Source organism: Castor canadensis, chromosome 16 (genome assembly GCF_047511655.1).
Source record: "Castor canadensis chromosome 16, mCasCan1.hap1v2, whole genome shotgun sequence".
NCBI lineage: Eukaryota > Metazoa > Chordata > Mammalia > Rodentia > Castoridae > Castor > Castor canadensis.
Genome location: NC_133401.1, coordinates 79,067,050 through 79,088,140, shown reverse-complemented (window position 1 = coordinate 79,088,140; position 21,091 = coordinate 79,067,050).

Sequence of the window (21,091 nt, the reverse complement as noted above, 5' to 3'; positions counted from 1 at the left end):
GTCAGTTATCTCCACTGACATACGGAAAAAATAATAATACCTACATCGTGAGTTCTTGTGGTGGCTAAGTCAGAAAATAAGTGGAGGTTACTCAACTTGGCATATGAATGCTCAGAAAAAGTTTGCTCCATTTTTAAAAATGCTATCTCCTTAACTTAAAAGATTCTTCAAATTGAATAGCAATGAGCGACTTTTCACCTTCTATACTTATTGTTGTTCACAGTGTCAGGGACATAAAAGCACTCAATAAAATTTTGGTAAAACCATATAGGAATGAATAAATATTAGAACCATGAAGCCTCTAAAAAGCTGGGGCTTATATGCATATGCAATTATAAATAAAAGTCATTTTGGGAGAGAAAGAGAAAGAGAGAGAGAGAGAGAGAGATTGTATTACATAAAAAAAGAAAGTAAATAAGGAACTTCATTGAATTCTGGTGAATTTTTTTGTGCTTCCCTTGTGCTATGATTTGAATGGTTCCCCTCCACACTTAAGTGTTTATAGTGGCCAATGTATGAGGCCTACAACAGATGGTTAGGTCATGAGTGCTTCTCCCTTATCAATAAGATAAAGGCCCTTATAAAAAAGAGACATCAAGCAGGTCAGTCTCACTTGCCCTTCCACCTACTGACATGTGATGATGAAGCAAGAAGGTGCCATGTGGAAGCAAAGAGCAGCATCACCAGATGGGCAAACCTGCCAGAACCTTGACCTTCATCTTTCTAGCCTCCAGAACTGTGAGAAAATAAATTTCTAAGGTTTGTAAATTGCCCAGTCTCAGGTATTTTGTTATGGCAACACAAAAAGACTAATATGCCTTATTTCAGTTTAATAAAGATTATGAAAGAAATTTTCAGGAAGACAATGCATGTTTTCAAAAGTAGAAAGGCTATTCCCTAGTCTATGGCTACCAATTTCACTGAAAAATCACCTATGTCAAGTGTAGTTATTCAAAGTTATATTTGAATAGATTAGTTCACTGAAAAGTTTATAGACAAGGATTATAAAACAGTAGAAAGATCTCTCCTTTCCTCCTTGGTCCATTCTTTCTTATTTATATCATACTCTTTATTTTCCCTCCATATCTTTTTTAAAAAATTAGAGGAAAAAAATCAGTCAATCAACATTTACTTTGAAGATGAAAAGCTGTAGCCTTCTTAAGGTTCCTTTTTTAAGCTGATGCCAATGATATGAGGATGCCTGGGCCTCCACCCCACACCCAGAAAGGATTTAGCTGTATTCACACCCAGTTGTGTTGTTTTGAATAATTGACAATAAGAAATAGTTGGCTGAGTTGTGGGGGTTCAGGCTGCAATGTTTTGTGGTCACAATGTCAAAATTATTAGTCTAGTAGAAAAAAAATCCATCATTTTCTAGAATTTTTTCTTTGCTTATAACACAATCAGTTAAATTAAACTACCCAATAAGGAGAAAATCAGTAAGTGTGTGAGCTTCTGGGTAGGATTGCATGGCTTTGAATTCTGATTACACTGTGTCTTGGATGTGAGGCTTTATGTAGCTTAAGTTTAAGCCTCTTTTCTCTTATCTATGGGAGAGAGATAGTAATATTTGTCACATAGTGGTGTAGAAATTAAATGAGGTATGTAAAGTGCTTGGCACAGTGTTGCCATATTTTAAGTTCTCCATAAATATTAATTATCATCATTGTTACTCAGCTGACTGAGCATCAGATGGCTGCAGTCACTGATGAAGTCACTTCTGAAAGGAGAAAAGCAAGAGCATACTTTTTTTTCAAGGTTGCTATCTTTCCAACTTTAATATTAATGCACTCAATTCAAGAGATGAGCTTCAGAAAAATTAGACAGCTGAAGAGGAAAATTACAACAATGTGCTTGAAAAGATTTGCTTTCATTTATACCAATTTTTTTTTTATATTTTAATTTTTTTATTATTCATATGTGCATACAATGCTTGGGTCATTTCTCCCCCTACCCCCACCCCCTCCCATACCACCCACCCTGCCACCTCCTTCTCTCCCCCACTCCCTCGATACCTGGCAGAAACTATTTTGCCCTTATCTCTAATTTTGTTGAAGAGAGAGTATAAGCAATAATAGAAAGGAACAAGGGTTTTTGCAAGTTGAGATAAGGATAGCTATACAGAGAGTTGACTCGCATTGATTTCCTGTACATGTGTGTTACCTTCTAGGTTAATTCTTCTTGATCTAACCTTTTCTCTGGTTCCTGGTCCCCTTCTCAGATTGGCCTCAGTTGCTTTTAAGGTATCTGCTTTAGTTTCTCTGCGTTGAGGGCAACAAATGCTAATTTTTTAGGTGTCTTATCTATCCTCATAACTCCCTTGTGTGCTCTCGCTTTTATCTTGTGATAAAGTTCAATCCCCTTATTGTGTTTGCCCTTGACCTAATGTCCACATATGAGGGAGAATATACGATTTTTGGTCTTTTGGGCCAGGCTAACCTCACTCAGAATGATATTCTCCAATTCCATCCATTTACCAGTGAATGATAACATTTCATTCTTCTTCATGGCTGCATAAAATTCCATTGTGTATAGATACCACATTTTGTTGATCCATTCGTCAGTGGTGAGGCATCTTGGCTGTTTCCGTAACTTGGCTATTGTGAATAGTGCTGCAATAAACATGGGTGTGCAGGTGTCTCTGGAGTAAACTGTGTCACAGTCTTTTGGGTATATCCCCAAGAGTGGTATTGCTGGATCAAATGGTGGATCAATGTTTAGCTTTTTAAGTAGTCTCCAAATTTTTTTCCAGAGTGGTTGTACTAGTTTACATTCCCACAACAGTGTAAGAGGGTTCCTTTTTCCCCACATCCTTGCCAACACTTAATGTTGGTGGTGTTGCTGATGATGGCTATTCTAACAGGGGTGAGGTGGAATCTTAGTGTGGTTTTAATTTGCATTTCCTTTATTGCTAGAGATGGTGAGCATTTTTTCATGTGTTTTTTGGCCATTTAAATTTCTTCTTTTGAGAAAGTTCTGTTTAGTTCACTTGCCCATTTCTTTATTGGTTTGTTGATTTGGGGGGAGTTTAGTTTTTTAAGTTCCCTATATATTCTGGTTATCAGTCCTTTGTCTGATGTATAGCTGGCAAATATTTTCTCCCACTCTGTGGTGTTCTCTTCAGTTTAGAGACCATTTCTTTTGTTGTGCAGAAGATTTTTAGTTTTATGAAGTCCCATTTATCTATGCTATCTCTTAGTTGCTGTGCTGCTGGGGTTCCATTGAGAAAGTTCTTACCTATACCTACTAATTCAAGAGTATTTCCTACTCTTTCCTGTATCAACTTTAGAGTTTGTTGTCTGATATTAAGACCCTAAATCCATTTTGAGTTAATATTAGTATAAGATGATATACATGGATCTAGTTTCAGTTTTTTGCAGACTGCTAACCAGTTTTCCCAGCAGTTTTTGTTGAAGAGGCTGTCTTTTCTCCATCATATATTTTTATCACATTTGTCAAAGACAAGTTGGTTATAGTTGTGTGGCTTCATATCTGGGTCCTCTATTCTGTTCCACTGGTCTTCATGTCTGTTCTTGTGCCAGTACCATGCTGTTTTTATTGTTATTGTTTGTAATACAGTTTGAGTCAGGTATCATGATACCTTCAGCATTGTTCTTTTGACTGAGTATTGCCTTGGCTATTCATGGCCTCTTGTGTTTCCACATAAATTTCACGGTAGATATTTCAATCTCTTTAATGAATGTCATTGGAATTTTGATGGGAATTGCATTAAACATGTAGATTACTTTTGGGAGTATAGACATTTTTACTATGTTGATTCTACCAATCCATGAGCATGGGAGATCTCTCCACTTTCTATAGTCTTCCTCAGTCTCTTTCTTCAGGAGTTTATAGTTTTCCTTGTAGAGGTCTTTCACATCCTTTGTTAGGTTTACACCTAGATATTTGATTTTTTTGAGGCTATTGTAAATGGAATTATTTTCATATATTCTTTCTCAGTTTGTTCATTATTAGTGTATAGAAATGCTAATGATTTTTCTATGTTGATTTTATACCCTGCTACTTTGCTATAGCTATTGATGGTGTCTAGGAGCTTCTGAGTAGAGTTTTTTGGGTCTTTAAGGTATAGGATCATATCATCTGCAAATAGGGATATTTTGACAGTTTCTTTACCTATTTGTATTCCTTTTATTCCTTCTTCTTGCCTAGTTTCTCTGGCTAGGAATTCCAGTACTATGTTGAATAGGAGTAGAGATAGTGGGCATCCTTGTCTGGTTCCTGATTTTAGAGGGAATGGTTTCAGTTTTTGTCCGTTAAGTATAATGCTGGCTGTAGGTTTGTCATATATAGCTTTTATAATGTTAGGGTACTTTCCTTCTATTCCTAGTTTTCTTAGAGCTTTTATCATGAAATGGTGTTGGATCTTATCAAAGGCTTTTTCTGCATCTATTGAGATGATCAAGTGGTTTTTGTCTTTGCTTCTGTTAATGTGGTTTATTACATTTATTGATTTTCGTATGTTGACCCACCCCTGCATTCCTGGGATGAAGCCTACTTGGTCATGGTGAATAATCTTTTTGATGTGTTGTTGAATTCGGTTTGGCATTATATTGTTGAGGATTTTTGCATCAATGTTCATTAAGGAGATTGGCCTATAGTTCTCCTTTTTTGGAGGTGTCTTTGCCTGGTTTTGGGATAAGTGTAATACTGGCTTCATAAAATGTGTTTGGCAGTTTTCCTTCCCTTTCTATTTCATGGAACAGTTTAAGGAGGGTTGGTATCAGTTCTTCTTTAAAGGTCTGATAGAATTCAGCAGAGAATCCATCAGGTCCTGGACTTTTCTTTTTGGGGAGACTCTTGATTGCTGCTTCAATTTCATTTTGTGTTATAGATCTATTTAGGTGATTAATTTCCTCTTGGTTCAGTTTTGGATGATCATATGTATCTAGAAATCTGTCAACTTCTTTAAGATTTTCAAATTTATTTTAATATAGGTTCTCAAAGTAGTCTCTGATGATTTCCTGGACTTCCATGGTGTTGTTCTCTCCCGTTTTGCATTCCTAATTCTACTAATTTGGGTTTTTTCTCTCCTCATTTTAGTTAGGTTTGCTAGGGGTCTGTTGATCTTGTTTATTTTTTCAAAGAACCAACTTTTTGTTTCATTAATCTTTGTATTTTTTTTTGTTTTCTATTTCGTGGATTTCAGCTCTTATTTTTATTATTTCTCTCCTATTTCTTTTGGGATTTGCTTGTTCTTGTTTCTCTAGGACTTTGAGATGTATCATTAGATCATTGATTTGGGATCTTTCAGTCTTTTTAATATATTCACTCATGGCTATAAACTTTCCTCTCAGGACTGCCTTTGCTGTGTTCCTTAGGTTCCGGTAGGTTGCGTTTTCATTTTCATTGACTTCCAGGAACTTGTTAATTTCCTGTTTTATTTCATCAGTGACCCATTGCTCATTAAGTAATGAATTATACAGTTTCCAGCTGTCTGCATGTTTTTTGTCTTTACTTTTGTTGTTGAGTTCTACTTTTACTGCATTGTGATCAGATAGTTTGCACGGTATAATTTCTATTTTCTTATATTTGCTGAGGCTTGCTTTGTGTCCTTGGATATGATCTATTTTCGAGAAGGTTCCATGGGCTGCTGAGTAGAATGTATATTGTGTAGAAGTTGGATGAAATGTTCTGTAGACATCAAGTAGGTCCATTTGATCTATTGTATATTTTAGGTCTTGTATTTCTTTATTGATTTTTTGTTTGGATGACCTATCTATTAACGATAATGGGGTGTTAAAGTCTCCCACAACCACTGTGTTGGAATTAATATATGCTTTTAGGTCTTTCAGGGTATGTTTGATGAAATTGGGTGCATTGACATTGGGTGCATTTAGGTTGATAATTATTATTTCCTTTTAGTCTATTTCCCCTTTTATTAATATGGAAAGTCCTTCTTTATCTTGTTTGATCAATGTAGATTTGAAATCTACTTTGTCTGAGTAAGTATTGCTACTCCTGCCTATTTTTGGGGGCCATTGGCTTGGTAAATCTTCTTCCCACCTTTCATCCTAAGGCTATGCTTATTTCTGTTGGTGAGATGGGTGTCCTGTAAGCAACAAATTGTTGGATCTTCCTTTGTAACCCATTTTGTCAAGCAGTGCCTTTTGATGGGTGAGTTAAGTCTGTTAACATTAAGTGTTAGTACTGATAGGTATGTGGTGATTCCTGTCATTTAGTTGTTTTAGTTGTTTGAAGATTTGATTGTGTGTACCTATGTCGAGGTTACTCTCTACTTTCTTGCTTTTTCTTTTCCTGTAGTTTGGTGCTGCCTGTCTTTTCATGGTTAAGTTGGGTTTCACTTTCTGTGTGCAGAATCCCTTGAAGAATCTTTTGTAGTGGTGGCTTTGTGGTCACATATTGTTTTAGTTTCTGCTTATCATTGAAGACTTTTATTGCTCCATTTATTTTAAATGATAGTTTTGCTGGGTTGAGTATCCTGGGGTTGAAGTTATTTTCATTCAGTGTCTGGAAGATCTCACCCCAATTTCTTCTTGCTTTTAATGTTTCTGTTGAGAAGTCTGCTGTGATTTTGATGGACTTGCCTTTGTATGTTGTTTGTTTTTTCTCTCTTACAGCTTTCAATATTCTTTCCTAGTTTCTGAACTTGTTGTTTTAATGATGATATGTTGTGGGGTAGATCTATTTTGATTTGGTCTGTTTGGTGTTCTGGAGGCCTCTTGCATCTGTATGGGAATATCTTTCACTAGATTTGGGAATTTTATGTTATTATTTTGTTGAATATATTACACATTCCCTTCGCTTGCACCTCTTCTCCTTCTTCAATGCCCATGATTTTCAGGTTTGTTCTTTTGATGGAGTTGGTGAGTTCTTGCATTTTTTCCCACAGGTCTTGAGTTGTTTAATTAATAATTCTTTGATTTTTCCTTTAATTACCACTTCATATTCGAGTTCTGAGATTCTGTCTTCTGTTTGTTCTATTCTGCTGGATTGGCCTTCCATTTTGTTTTGCAATTCTTTTTTTTTTTTTTTCATTTTTCTTTTATTATTCATATGTGCATACAAGGCTTGGTTCATTTCTCCCCCCTGCCCCCACCACCTCCCTTACCACCCACTCCAGCCCCTCCCACTCCCCCCCTCAATACCCAGCAGAAACTATTTTGCCCTTATCTCTAATTTTGTTGTAGAGAGAGTATAAGCAATAACAGGAAGGAACAAGGGGTTTTGCTGGTTGAGATAAGGATAGCTATACAGGGCATTGACTCACATTGATTTCCTGTGTGTGTGTGTTACCTTCTAGGTTAATTCTTTTTGATCTAACCTTTTCTCTAGTACCTGTTCCCCTTTTCCTATTGGCCTCAGTTGCTTTAAGGTATCTGCTTTAGTTTCTCTGCGTTAAGGGCAACAAATGCTAGCTGGTTTTTTAGGTGTCTTACCTATCCTCACCCCTCCCTTGTGTGCTAAAGCTTTTATCATGTGCTCATAGTCCATTCCCCTTGTTGTGTTTGCCCTTGATCTAATGTCCACATATGAGGGAGAACATATGATTTTTGGTTTTTTGAGCCAGGCTAACCTCACTCAGAATGATGTTCTCCAATTCCATCCATTTACCAGCAAATGATAACATTTCGTTCTTCTTCATGGCTGCATAAAATTCCATTGTGTATAGATACCACATTTTCTTAATCCATTCGTCAGTGCTGGGGCATCTTGGCTGTTTCCATAACTTGGCTATTGTGAATAGTGCCGCAATAAACATGGATGTGCAGGTGCCTCTGGAGTAACAGTCTTTTGGGTATATCCCCAAGAGTGGTATTGCTGGATCAAATGGTAGATCGATGTCCAGCTTTTTAAGTAGCCTCCAAATTTTTTCCAGAGTGGTTGTACTAGTCTACATTCCCACCAACAGTGTAAGAAGGTTCCTTTTTCCCCGCATCCTCACCAACACCTGTTGGTGGTGGTGTTGCTGATGATGGCTATTCTAACAGGGGTGAGGTGGAATCTTACTGTGGTTTTAATTTGCATTTCCTTTATTGCTAGAGATGGTGAGCATTTTTTCATGTGTTTTCTGGCCATTTGAATTTCTTCTTTTGAGAAAGTTCTGTTTAGTTCACATGCCCATTTCTTTATTGCTTCATTAGTTTTGGGAGAATTTAGTTTTTTAAGTTCCCTGTATATTCTGGTTATCAGTCCTTTGTCTGATGTATAATTGGCAAATATTTTCTCCCAGTCTGTGGGTGTTCTCTTCAGTTTAGAGACCATTTCTTTTGATGAACAGAAGCTTTTTAGTTTTATGAGGTCCCATTTATCTATGCTATCTCTTAGTTGCTGTGCTGCTGGGGTTTCATTGAGAAAGTTCTTACCTATACCTACTAACTCCAGAGTATTTCCTACTCTTTCCTGTATCAACTTAAGAGTTTGGGGTCTGATATTAAGATCCTTGATCCATTTTGAGTTAATCTTTGTATAGGGTGATATACATGGATCTAGTTTCAGTTTTTTGCAGACTGCTAACCAGTTTTCCCAGCAGTTTTTATTGAAGAGGCTGCTATTTCTCCATCGTATATTTTTAGCTCCTTTGTCAAAGATAAGTTGCTCATAGTTGTGTGGCTTCATATTTGGGTCCTCTATTCTGTTCCACTGGTCTTCATGTCTGTTCTTGTGCCAGTACCATGCTGTTTTTATTGTTATTGCTTTGTAATATAGTTTGAAGTCAGGTATTGTGATACCTCCAGCATTGTTCTTTTGACTGAGTATTGCCTTGGCTATTCGTGGCCTCTTGTGTTTCCATATAAATTTCACAGTAGATTTTTCAATCTCTTTAATGAATGTCTTTGGAATTTTGAGGGGAATTGCATTAAACATGTAGATTACTTTGGGGAGTATCGACATTTTTACTATGTTGATTCTACCAATCCATGAGCATGGGAGATCTCTCCACTTTCTATAGTCTTCCTCAATCTCTTTCTTCAGAAGTGTATAGTTTTCCTTGTTGAGGTCTTTCACATCTTTTGTTAGGTTTACACCTAGGTATTTGAGTTTTTTTGAGGCTATTGTAAATGGAATTGTTTTCATACATTCTTTTTCCGTTTGCTCATTGTTAGTGTATAGAAATGCTAATGATTTTTCTATGTTGATTTTATATCCTGCTACCTTGCTATAGCTATTGATGATGTCTAGAAGCTTCTGAGTAGAGTTTTTTGGGTCTTTAAGGTATAGGATCATATCATCTGCAAATAGGGATATTTTGACAGTTTCTTTACCTATTTGTATTCCTTTTATTCCTTCTTCTTGCCTAATTGCTCTGGCTAGGAATTCTAGTACTATGTTGAATAGGAGTGGAGATAGTGGGCCTCTTTGTCTCGTTCCTGATTTTAGAGGGAATGGTTTTAATTTTTCTCCATTAAGTATAATGCTGGCTGTAGGTTTGTCATATATAGCTTTTATAATGTTGAGGAACTTTCCTTCTATTCCTAGTTTTCTTAGAGCTTTTATCATGAAATGGTGTTGGATCTTATCAAAGGCTTTTTCTGCATCTATTGAGATGATCAAGTGGTTTTTGTCTTTGCTTCTGTTAATGTGGTTTATTACATTTATTGATTTTCGTATGTTGACCCACCCCTGCATCCCTGGGATGAAGCCTACTTGGTCATGGTGAATAATCTTTTTGAGGTGTTGTTGAATTCGGTTTGGCATTATATTGTTGAGGATTTTTGCATCAATGTTCATTAAGGAGATTGGCCTATAGTTCTCCTTTTTGGAGGTGTCTTTGCTTGGTTTTGGGATAAGTGCAATACTGGCTTCATAAAATGTGTTTGGCAGTTTTCCTTCCCTTTCTATTTCATGGAACAGTTTAAGGAGGGTTGGTATCAGTTCTTCTTTAAAGGTCTGATAGAATTCAGTAGAGAATCCATCAGGTCCTGGACTTTTCTTTTTGGGGAGACTCTTGATTGCTGCTTCAAAATCATTTTGTGTTATAGGTCTATTCAGGTGATTAATTTCCTCTTGGTTCAGTTTTGGATGATCATATGTATCTAGAAATCTGTCCATTTCTTTTAGATTTTCACATTTATTTGAATATAGGTTCTCAAAGTAGTCTCTGATGATTTCCTGGACTTCCATGGTGTTTGTTGTTATCTCCCCTTTTGCATTCCTGATTGTACTAATTTGGGTTTTTTCTCTCCTCATTTTAGTCAGGTTTGCCAGGGGTCTATCGATCTTCTTTATTTTTTCAAAGAACCAACTTTTTGTTTCATTAATTCTTTGTATGGCTTTTCTGGTTTCTATTTCATTGATTTCAGCTCTTATTTTTATTATTTCTCTCCTTCTATTTGTTTTGGGATTTGCTTGTTCTTGTTTTTCTAGGAGTTTGAGATGTATCATTAGGTCATTGATTTGGGATCTTTCAGTCTTTTTAATATATGCACTCATGGCTATAAACTTTCCTCTGAAGACTGCCTTAGCCCTGTCCCATAGGTTCCGGTAGGTTGTGTTTTCATTTTCATTGACTTCCAGGAACTTGTTAATTTCCTCTTTTATTGCATCGATGATCCATTGTTCATTAAGTAATGAGTTATTTAGTTTCCAGCTGTTTGCATGTTTTTTGTCTTTACTTTTTTTGTTGAGTTCTACTTTTACTGCATTGTGGTCAGATAGTATGCATGGTATTATTTCTATTTTCTTATATTTGCTGAGGCTTGCTTTGTGTCCTAGGATATGATCTATTTTGGAGAAGGTTCCATGGGCTGCTGAGAAGAATGTATATTGTGTAGAGGTTGGATGAAATGTTCTGTAGACATCAAATAGGTCCACTTGATCTATTTATATTTTAGATCTTGGATTTCTTTATTGAGTTTTTGTTTGGATGACCTATCTATTGATGATAATGGAGTGTTAAAGTCTCCCACAACCACTGTGTTGGCGTTTATATATGCTTTTAGGTCTTTCAGGGTATGTTTGATGAAATTGGGTGCGTTGACATTGGGTGCGTACAGATTGATGATTATTATTTCCTTTTGGTCTATTTCCCCTTTTATTAGTATGGAATGTCCTTCTTTATCTCGTTTGATCAATGTAGGTTTGAAGTCTACTTTGTCAGAGATAAGTATTGCTACTTCTGCTTGTTTTCGGGGGCCATTGGCTTGGTAAATCTTCTTCCAGCCTTTCATCGTAAGCATATGCTTATTTCTGTCAGTGAGATGAGTCTCCTGTAAGCAACAAATTGTTGGATCTTCTTTTTTAATCCATTTTGTCAAACGGTGTCTTTTGATGGGTGAATTAAGTCCATTAACATTAAGTGTTAGTACTGATAGGTATGTGGTGATTCCTGCCATTTAGTTATCTTAGTTGTTTGAAGGTTTGATTGTGTGTACCTAACTTGATGTTACTCTCTACTGTCTTGCTTTTTCTTATCCTGTGGTTTGGTGCTGCCTGCCTTTTCATGGTTAAGTTGGGTGTCACTTTCTGTGTGCAGGATCCCTTGCAGAATCTTTTGTAATGGTGGCTTTGTGGTCACATATTGTTTTAGTTTCTGCTTATCATGGAAGACTTTTATTGCTCTATCTATTTTGAATGATAGCTTTGCTGAGTAGAGTATCCTGGGGTTGAAGTTATTTTCATTCAGTGCCCGGAAGATCTCACCCCACGCTCTTCTTGCTTTTAATGTTTCTGTTGAGAAGTCTGCTGTGATTTTGATGGGTTTACCTTTGTATGTTACTTGTTTTTTCTCTCTTACAGCCTTCAATATTCTTTCCTTAGTTTCTGAACTTGTTGTTTTAATGATGATATGTCGTCGAGTAGTTCTATTTTGATCTGGTCTGTTTGGTGTCCTGGAGGCCTCTTGCATTTGTATGGGAGTATCTTTCTCTTGATTTGGGAAATTTTCCGTTATTATTTTGTTGAATATATTACGCATTTCCTTCGCTTGCACCTCTTCTCCTTCTTCGATGCCCATGATTCTCAAGTTTGGTCTTTTGATGGAGTCGGTGAGTTCTTGCATTTTCTTTTCACAGGTCTTGAGTTGTTTAATTAATAGTTCTTCTGTTTTTCCTTTAATTACCATTTCATCTTCAAGTTCTGAGATTCTGTCTTCTGTTTGTTCTATTCTGCTGGATTGGCCTTCCGTTTTGTTTTGCAGTTCTGTTTCGTTCTTTTTTCTGAGGTTTTCCATATCCTGGCAGTTTTCTTCTTTAATGTTGTCTATTTTTGTCCTGAGTTTATTTATCCATTTATTCATTGTGTTCTCTCTTTCACTTTGGTGTTTATACAGTGCTTCTATGGTTTCCTTTATTTCTTCTTTTGCTTTTTCAAATTCTCTATTTTTATTGTCTTGGAATTGTTTTGCAATTCTGTTTCGTTCTTTTTTCAGAAGTTTTCCATATCCTGGGTGGTTTCCTCTTTAATGTTTTGTATTTTTTCCTGAGTTCATTTATCTCTTTATCAATAGCGTTCTTTGTTTCACTTTAGTGTTTATACTGTGCTTCTATGGTTTCTTTTATTTCTTCTTTTGCTTTTTCAAATTCTCTATTTTTGTTTTCTTGGAATTTCTTGAGTGTCTCCTGTACATTTTGGTTGACCCTATGCAGTATCATCTTTATAAAATTCTCATTGAGTACCTGTAGTATTTTTTCTTTTAGATTAGTCTTGTGGGCTTCATTGGGTCCTTTGACATAGTTTATCTTCAGTTTTTTGGAGTCTGGATCTGAGTATCTATTTTATTCATTTCCCTCTGGTTCCTGTACTAATTTTTTGCTGTGGGGATGCTGTTTCCCTGTGTTTTCTGTCTTCCTGTCATTGCCCTTGGTGTTGTTATTGTCCTTGTACTGTGTGCAATTAAGTTTTTTCTGGATTGTGATAGTAGCACTAGTGATATTTAGAATGGAAGGGTGAGAGGAGATGGAAAGCAAAGAAGTTAAAGGAAAATGGGAAAATAACAAGTAAAAGATATACAAAACAAAGAAACAAACAAAGAAATTTCAAAGATATTAACAGGAGAGCCTGTGTACTATTCAACCATAAGGTGAGAAGGCATTAGAGAGACAGAGAGAGGATTGAAAATAAAAAATAAAATGAATAAATCAATAAATAAATGAAAAAAAATAATAAAATAAAAAAACAGTAAAAAATAGAAAAAAATTCTCCAAGTTCAAATGCAATTTTTATGTTCGTCCCTCTGCCTCCAATCCTGGAGATGGTGCCTCAGATGTTGTTCTGTAGTTGTCTCATCAAAGGGGATAAATAAAATAAACCCAAACCACACAAAACAAACAAAAAATACCCACATAGTGTCCCAAGTTCAAATGTAATACAGTTTCAGTAAGTTTTTCAGCATGCTGTCATACTTTGGTTGTTGCCTCATCAAAAGTAGGGAAAGCGAAAAGAAAAAAAAAAAGAGTCTGGAGACAGTTCAGTGAATGGCTATCTGTGGCTGTACCTTGCCTGCCCATTGCTGTCAGCCTGCTGTTGCTGGAGGCGTTATTTATGCAGATCTCTGGAGTGAGCTTAGCACTCACCTGCCCCCGCAGGCTTTGTTTACTCAGAGTTCTCCTGCAGGAAAGCTGCTGCTACAAGCTTTCCCCTTTCCTAGCACACTGGGGGAGGTGACACTGCACCAACTTTCTCAGGCCGGCATGTTTATTTACAGCGTACATGGGAAGTGGGCCTTCCCCACTCTTCTGTGGAGTTCTCCTCCTACCACCACTTTTACAAGCTTCCCCCTCCTGGTTGCTGGGTGTGTGCTGCCACTCCTGCCTTCTCCGTCCTGGCTTGTTTATTTACAGTTCTGGGAGGGATTCCCTTCTCCTCCCTTCGGCGTTCAGGGTGCCCCACCCTCTTTGCTACATGTCTTTATTGTTCTTATTGCTTATTACTCAGTTTCTCTTTTTTCCCCTGGGTGGGGGTCAGTCTGTCCAGGGGGCTATGCTGATCTGGTCCAGGGTTGTCTGTGGGAATACTGCGCACCTCTGAGCTCACCTTGTGGTCCACGTCTTCCCAAGTCGTCTGGTTGCCGGCGTCTGGCAGCAGCCCATGGGCCCTCCTGGCTTCTCCATTTAATGTGAAGTGGAGATGCTCTGAGCAGGCTGGAGGTGTGGAGGGGTCAAAGTTTTGCCTCTTCTCAGTGGTTTTGTAATAAATTAGAAAGCATAGGAACTTCCTCCCTCATGGGTGGGGTATCTGAGAATTAACCTATACCAAATATTGATACTAAACTGTTAGAATGTGGACATACCATGCCCTGGATTATTTCATTTTCTTGTTTGTACCCAACATACACTTTCTTAAGAAATACCAATAATTGAAGTTGTTTCAGTGTGTATGTGGAAATATGTCTTGTGTTTAAACTATTTGAAACTAATTATAACTAACCATAACTATTGCAAAGACTTTCTGACATATCAGAAGTTTCCAAATAGTTGGGCACAAAAGAAACACAAGTTTAGGGTAAAATAGTTTAATGTAATCACTTCTATTTCCAAATGAAGATGTACAAGTATTTAGGTGTGCAAGTTTAGGTGGAAGAATTGACATTTCTGGGCCACTCTTTATAAAACTCACAGGAGTAAAACTACTCAAGTACCTACTATTTGTAGACCCCAATTTAAGGATGCCAAAAATATTTCATTTCTCCTGACTCTCTGAAAGGAGTCAAGAGTATTGTCATTTCTCTACCCCATGAATGTTATTTATTTATTTTTTGTAGTGCACATTTTCAGAATAACCCATGAGCAGTTTTACCATAGGTCAAGAGAGTGTTATTTATTTTAATGTAGTGCAGATTTTCAGGAGAATGCACAGCACAGAATTCTCATCTATTGAACGTGGCCAGTACTAAATCTGACTTCTGCAGAGATTAGTCATGTTGGGTGATTTACCTGGTTGGCACTACTGGCAGAGAGATTAAGGATGTAGGAGTTTTTAAAAGGGCTATGCTTGATATATAAAAAGAACACTTCTTAATTGGCTCAAAAATGCAACAAAATGTTTTTTTATTGAGAGGATCCAAGATGGCAACTAGGGTACAGAAGCAGACAGCATGAGATCCATGAATCAAAAATCTTGCTGAGATGCTGGAGCCACACTTGGCAGAAATAATGCACCAAGGATAATCAAAACATCAACACCGTGAACCCCTAGCCCATAGAAAGCTTCTCCATGCCATATTACACTGGGAAAACAGGAGGGCTGCCACTGCCAGCAGTTGCCGGCTCCTAACCTGCTTGGGAGATGTTCAGCAAACCATACAGGTGAGCACCAAGCTTCAATGGTTTTCCCCCAGCCACCCCTGGGATAAACCAGAATAGCCCCCTGGGCAGACTGACCCCCACCCCTCAAAAAAAGCAAAACAAAACTGAACAATAAACAAGGAAATGAAAACTAACACACAGCAGAGAGGGCAGGATGCTGGAAGCACACTGGAGATTGGGAGAGGAGCAAGGAGCTGATCTCAGAGTGAACTTTCAATAGACAAAGCCTGGAAAGGCAGAAGGGCCAACAGTGGGTGGGTGATAAGCCACTGCCTGAAATAGGGCAGGTAGCAGTCCACAAAGCTCATCTCCTGAGCCAATGAGCAACACCCAAAGTCAAACAGCCCTGCAAAATTGAAAAACAAACAGCAAAGCATCACAACATGCTGATAGCATGGGGTGGGCTGACAGATCACTGACCTTGCCCCAGAGAAAAGGGGCAAGGCAAAGAAACAAGCCCCCAGTAATCAAGCATAGTGAAAACCCACCTCCAAAGCTGGACAGCTGGTGAACTACAGAGCTGATCCCCAGAATCTGAGGAAAAATGCAAATGTAAACTGCCACACCTCACTGAGGGAGGAGCTGACCAAGCAGCTGCCACAAAAACCAGGAGAAAAAAAAAACATTGCCCAAACACCTGGTGAGACTATGACAAAGCTTCTTCTTAAATACCAGCACCAGGTCTGTATGCTGTAGGAGTAAACCAGAATGTAAACTAAGACTGAAATTCTATTGTTCCTGAACTTGGAGTTTTTTTTGTTTTGTTTTGTTCCTTGTTTGTTCATCTCTCCCATTGATTTATTTTTTTTATTGTTGTTAGCTTTATTATTGTGTATTAGTTAATACTAAATTACACCCAGACCAGGGACAGAAAAAGCACACATACTTAGCTAAAAACCTAACACAGCCACAAAACAAAATTAAACCAAGGGAAAGAAAACAGGTGGTTGAAACCACCAACTAGCCTATCAAGAACATAGCTGCACAGGACCAAGTGGAGCAATGGGAAGAAGAAAAAGGGATGGAAACCATTCTCCCCTCAAAATAATTTAATACAGGATTCAGAGGGAAATGAAAAAAATGGATACCCAGTTCCAGACTCCAAACAAAACAAAGATAAATGATGGCAAAGAACCCAATGATGCCCACAAGAACAAAGAAGAAATACTGCAAGTAATCACTGAGAAGTTCATGGAGATGTTACTAGACATGGTTAACCAAAATGTACAAGAGGCATTAAAGAAATTTCAAAACACAAAATGAAGAATACAAGAAGACACAGAAACAAATAAATGAATTCATAGGAGCCCTAAATAAATGCCAAAGTGAAACAGAGAACACTATAAATAGAGAAATAAATGAATTAAAGACAAAAGTAGGCAATATTAAAGAGGAAGTGACCCATGATATGGAAAATCTCAGAAAAAAGAATGAAACAGAAACACAAAACACAATGGAAGGTCACTCCAGCAGACTAGAACAAGCAGAAGACAGAATCTCATAACGTGAAGATAACATGGAAATTAAAGGAAAAACTAAAGAGCTATTAGTCAAACAATTCAAGACCTGAAAAAGGAATATGCAAGAACTCACTGACTCCATCAATAGACTGATCCTGAGAATCATGGGCATTGAAGAAGGAGAAGAGGTGCAAGCAAAAGAGATACATAATGTGTACAACAAAATAATAATAGAAAAGTTCCCAAATCTAGAGAAAGTTATGCCCATTCAGGTACAGGAAGCTTCCAGACACTAAACAGACCTGGCAAAAATAGAACTACCCCACGACATATTATCATTAATAACAAGCACAGAGAATAGAGAAAGAATATTGAAGGCTGTAAGAGTAAAAGAACAAATAACATACAAAGGTAAACCCGTCACAATCACAGCAGATTTCTCAATGGAAACATTAAAAGCAAGAAGGGCATGGAGTGAGGTCTTTTGGGCACTGAATGAAAGTAACTTCAACCCTAGGATACTCTACCCAGCAAAACTATCATTCAAAATAGATGGAGCAATAAATTTTTTCCATGACAAGCAGAAACTAAAACAATATATGACCACCACTACAAAAGATTCTTCATGGAATTCTGCACACAGAAAAGGAAAGCAAACAAAACCATGAGAGGACAGGAAGTACCAAACCACAGGAGAAGAAAAGACAAGGAATCAGAGAGTAACATTAATTCAGCTGCACACAATCAAACCCTTAAACAACAAAAACAACTAAATGACAGGAATCACCACATACCTATCAATATTAACACTGAATATTAACAGACTTACCTCCCCCATCAAAAGACACCATTTGGCAAACTGGATTAAAAAGGAAGATCCAACAATGTGTTGTTTACAAGAGACCCATCTCATGGACAGAAACAAGCCGTGGCTTAGGGTGAAAGGCTGGAAGAAGATTTACCAAGCCAGTGGCCCCTGAAAACAGGCAGGAATAGCAATACTTATCTTGAACAAAGTATACTTCAAACTTACATTGATCAAATGAGATGAAGAAGGATATTCCATGCTAATAAAAGGAGAAACCCAAAAGGAAATAACAATTATCAACCTATATGCACCCAACATCAATGCATCCAATTTCATCAAACATACTTGAAGGATCTAAAAACATAAATAGACTCCAACACAGAGGTAGTGGGAGACTTTAATAACCCCCTATCACCAATAGATAGGTCATCCAAACAAAAAATCAATAAAGAAATTCTAGAACTAAATCACACCATAAATTAAATGGACCTTGCTGATGTATACAGAATATTTCATCCAACATCTGCACAATATACATTCTTCTCAGCAGCCCATGGAACTTTCTCCAAAATTGATCATATCTAAGGGCACAAAGCAAACATCAGAAAATATAAGAAAATAAAAATAATCCCATGCATTCTATCTGATCACAATGCATTAAAACCAGAACTCAACAACAAAATGACAGCAGAAAATATGCAAACAATTAGAAGCTGAACAACACATTGCTCAATGATCAATGGGTCATTGGTGAAATAAAAGAGGAAATTAAAAGGTTTCTGGAAGTTAGTGAAAATGAAAACACAACCTACCAAAACCTATGTGATACAGCAAAGGCAGTCCTAAGAGGAAAGTTTATAGCCATGAGTGCATATATTAAAAGGACAGAAAGATCTCAAATCAGAGACCTAATGCTACATCTCAAACTCATAGAAAAACAAGAACAAGCAAAACCCAAAACAAGCAGAAGGAGAGAAATAATAAAAATAAGGGCCGAAATTAATGACATAGAAAAAAATCCATCGAATGAATCAATGAAACAAAGAGCTGGTTGTTTGAAAAAATAAATAAGATAGACAGACCCCTGGCAAACCTGACTAAAATGAGGAGAGAAAAAACCCAAATCAATAAAATCAGAAATGCAAAAGGGGAGATAACAACAAACACCACAGAAATCCAGGGAAACATCAGAGGCTGCTTTGAGAACCTATAGTCCAATAAATTTGAAAATCTTGAAGAAATGGACAGATTTCCAGATACTTATGACCATCCAAAACTGAACCAAGAGGATATTAACCACCTGAATAGATCTATAAAACAAAATGAAATTGAAGCAGCAATAAAGAGTCTCCCCAAAAAAGAAAGTCCATGATGATGGATTCACTGCTGAATTCTATCAGACCTTTAAAGAAGAACTTATACCAACTTTCCTTAAACTGTTCCATGAAATAGAAAGGGAAGGAACACTGCTTAACTCATTTTATGAAGTCACTATTGCACTTATCCCAAAACCAGACAAAGATACCTCCAAAAAGGAGAACTATAGGCCAATCTCCTTAATGAACATTGATGTAAAAATCCTCAATAAAATAATGGCAAACTGCATTCAACAACACATCAGAAAGATTATTCACCACGACCAAGTCAGCTTCATCCTAGGGATGCAAGGGTAGTTCAACATATGCAAATCTATAAATGTAATACGGCACATTAAGAAACAAAGACAAAAAACACTTAATCATCTCAATAGATGCAGAAAAAGCCTTTGACAAGATCCAACACCACTTCATGATAAAAGCTCTAAGAAAACCAAGAATAGAAAGAAAGTACCTCAACATTGTAAAGACTATATATGACAAACCTACAGCCAATGTCATACTTAATGGTGAAAAAACTGAAACCATTTCCCCTAAAATCAGGAACAAGACAAGGGTGCCCACTATCCCCACACCTATTCAACATAGTCCTGGAATTCCTAGCCAGAGCAACAAGGCAAGAAGAAGAAATAAAAGGAATACAAATAAGTAAAGAAACTGTCAAAATATCCTTATTTGCAGATGATATGATCCTATACCTTAAAGACCCAAAAAACTCTACCCAAAAACTCCTAGACACCATAAACAGCTATAGCAAGGTGGCAGGATACAAAATCAACTTACAAAAATCATTAACTTTTCTATACACCAACAATAAACAAATTGAGAAAGAATATAGGGAAACAATTCCATTTATAATAGCCTCAAAAAAAATCAAATACCTAGGAGTAAACTTAACAAAGGATGTGAATGACCTCTACAAGGAGACTACAAACCCCTGAAGAAAGAGATTGAGGAAGACTACAGAAGGTGGAAAGATCTCCCGTGCTCATGGATTGGTAGAATCAACATAGTGAAAATGGCTATACTACCAAAAGCAACCTACATGTTTAAAAAAATTCCCTTCGAAATCCCAATGACATTCATCACAGAGATTGAAAAATCTACCCTAAAGTTCATTTGGAAACACAAGAGACTGCGAATAGCCAAGGCAATGCTCAGCAAAAAGAGCAATGCTGGAGGTATCACAATATCTGACTTCAAACTATATTACAAAGCCATAGCAATAAAAACAGCATGGTACTGGCACAAAAACAGATAAAAAAACCAGTCGAACAGAACGAAGGACCTGGATATGAAGCCACACAGCTATGCCCACCTTATTTTTGGCAAAGGTGCCAAAAACATATGATGGAGAAAAGACAGCTTCCTCTTCAACAAATGTTTCTGGAAAAAGTGGGTATCTTCCAGCAAAAACTGAAACTAGATCCATGTCTATCACCCTGTACTAGTATCAACTCAAAATGGATCAAGGACCTTAATATCAGACTCCAAACTCTGAAGTAAGTACAGGAAAGAGCAGGGAATACTCTGGAAGTAATTGGTATAGGCAAGGATTTCCTCAATAGAACCCCAGCATCTCAGCAATTAAGAGAAAGGATGGACAAATGGGACTAAATGAAATTAAAAAGATTCTGTACAACAAAAGAAATGCTCTTTAAACTGAAGAGACCTCCCACAGAGTGGAAGAAAATATTTTCCAGCTATACATCATTCAAAGGACTGATAACCAGAATATATAGGGAGCTCGAAAAACTAAACTCCCCCCAAATCAACAAACCAATAAAGAAATGGGCAAGTTAACTAAACAGAACTTTCTCAAAAGAAGAAATTCAAATGGCCAAAAAACACATGAAAAAATGCTCACCATCTCTAGCCATAAAGGAAATGCAAATTAAAACCACACTAAGATTCCACCTCACCCCTGTTAGAATAGCCATCATCAGCAACACCACCAACAAAAGGTGTTGGCGAGGATGCAGGGAAAAAGGAGCCCTCTTATACTGCTGGTGGGAATGTAAGCTTGTACAACCACTCTGGAAAACAATATGGAGGCTTCTTAAAAACTAAACATAGATCTGCCATATGATACAGCAATTCCACTCCTAGGGATAATATCCCTAGGTTACTCCAGAGGCACCTGCACAGCCATGTTTATTGCAGCGCTATTCACAATAGCCAAGTTATGGAAACAGCCAAGATGCTCCACTACTGACTAATGGA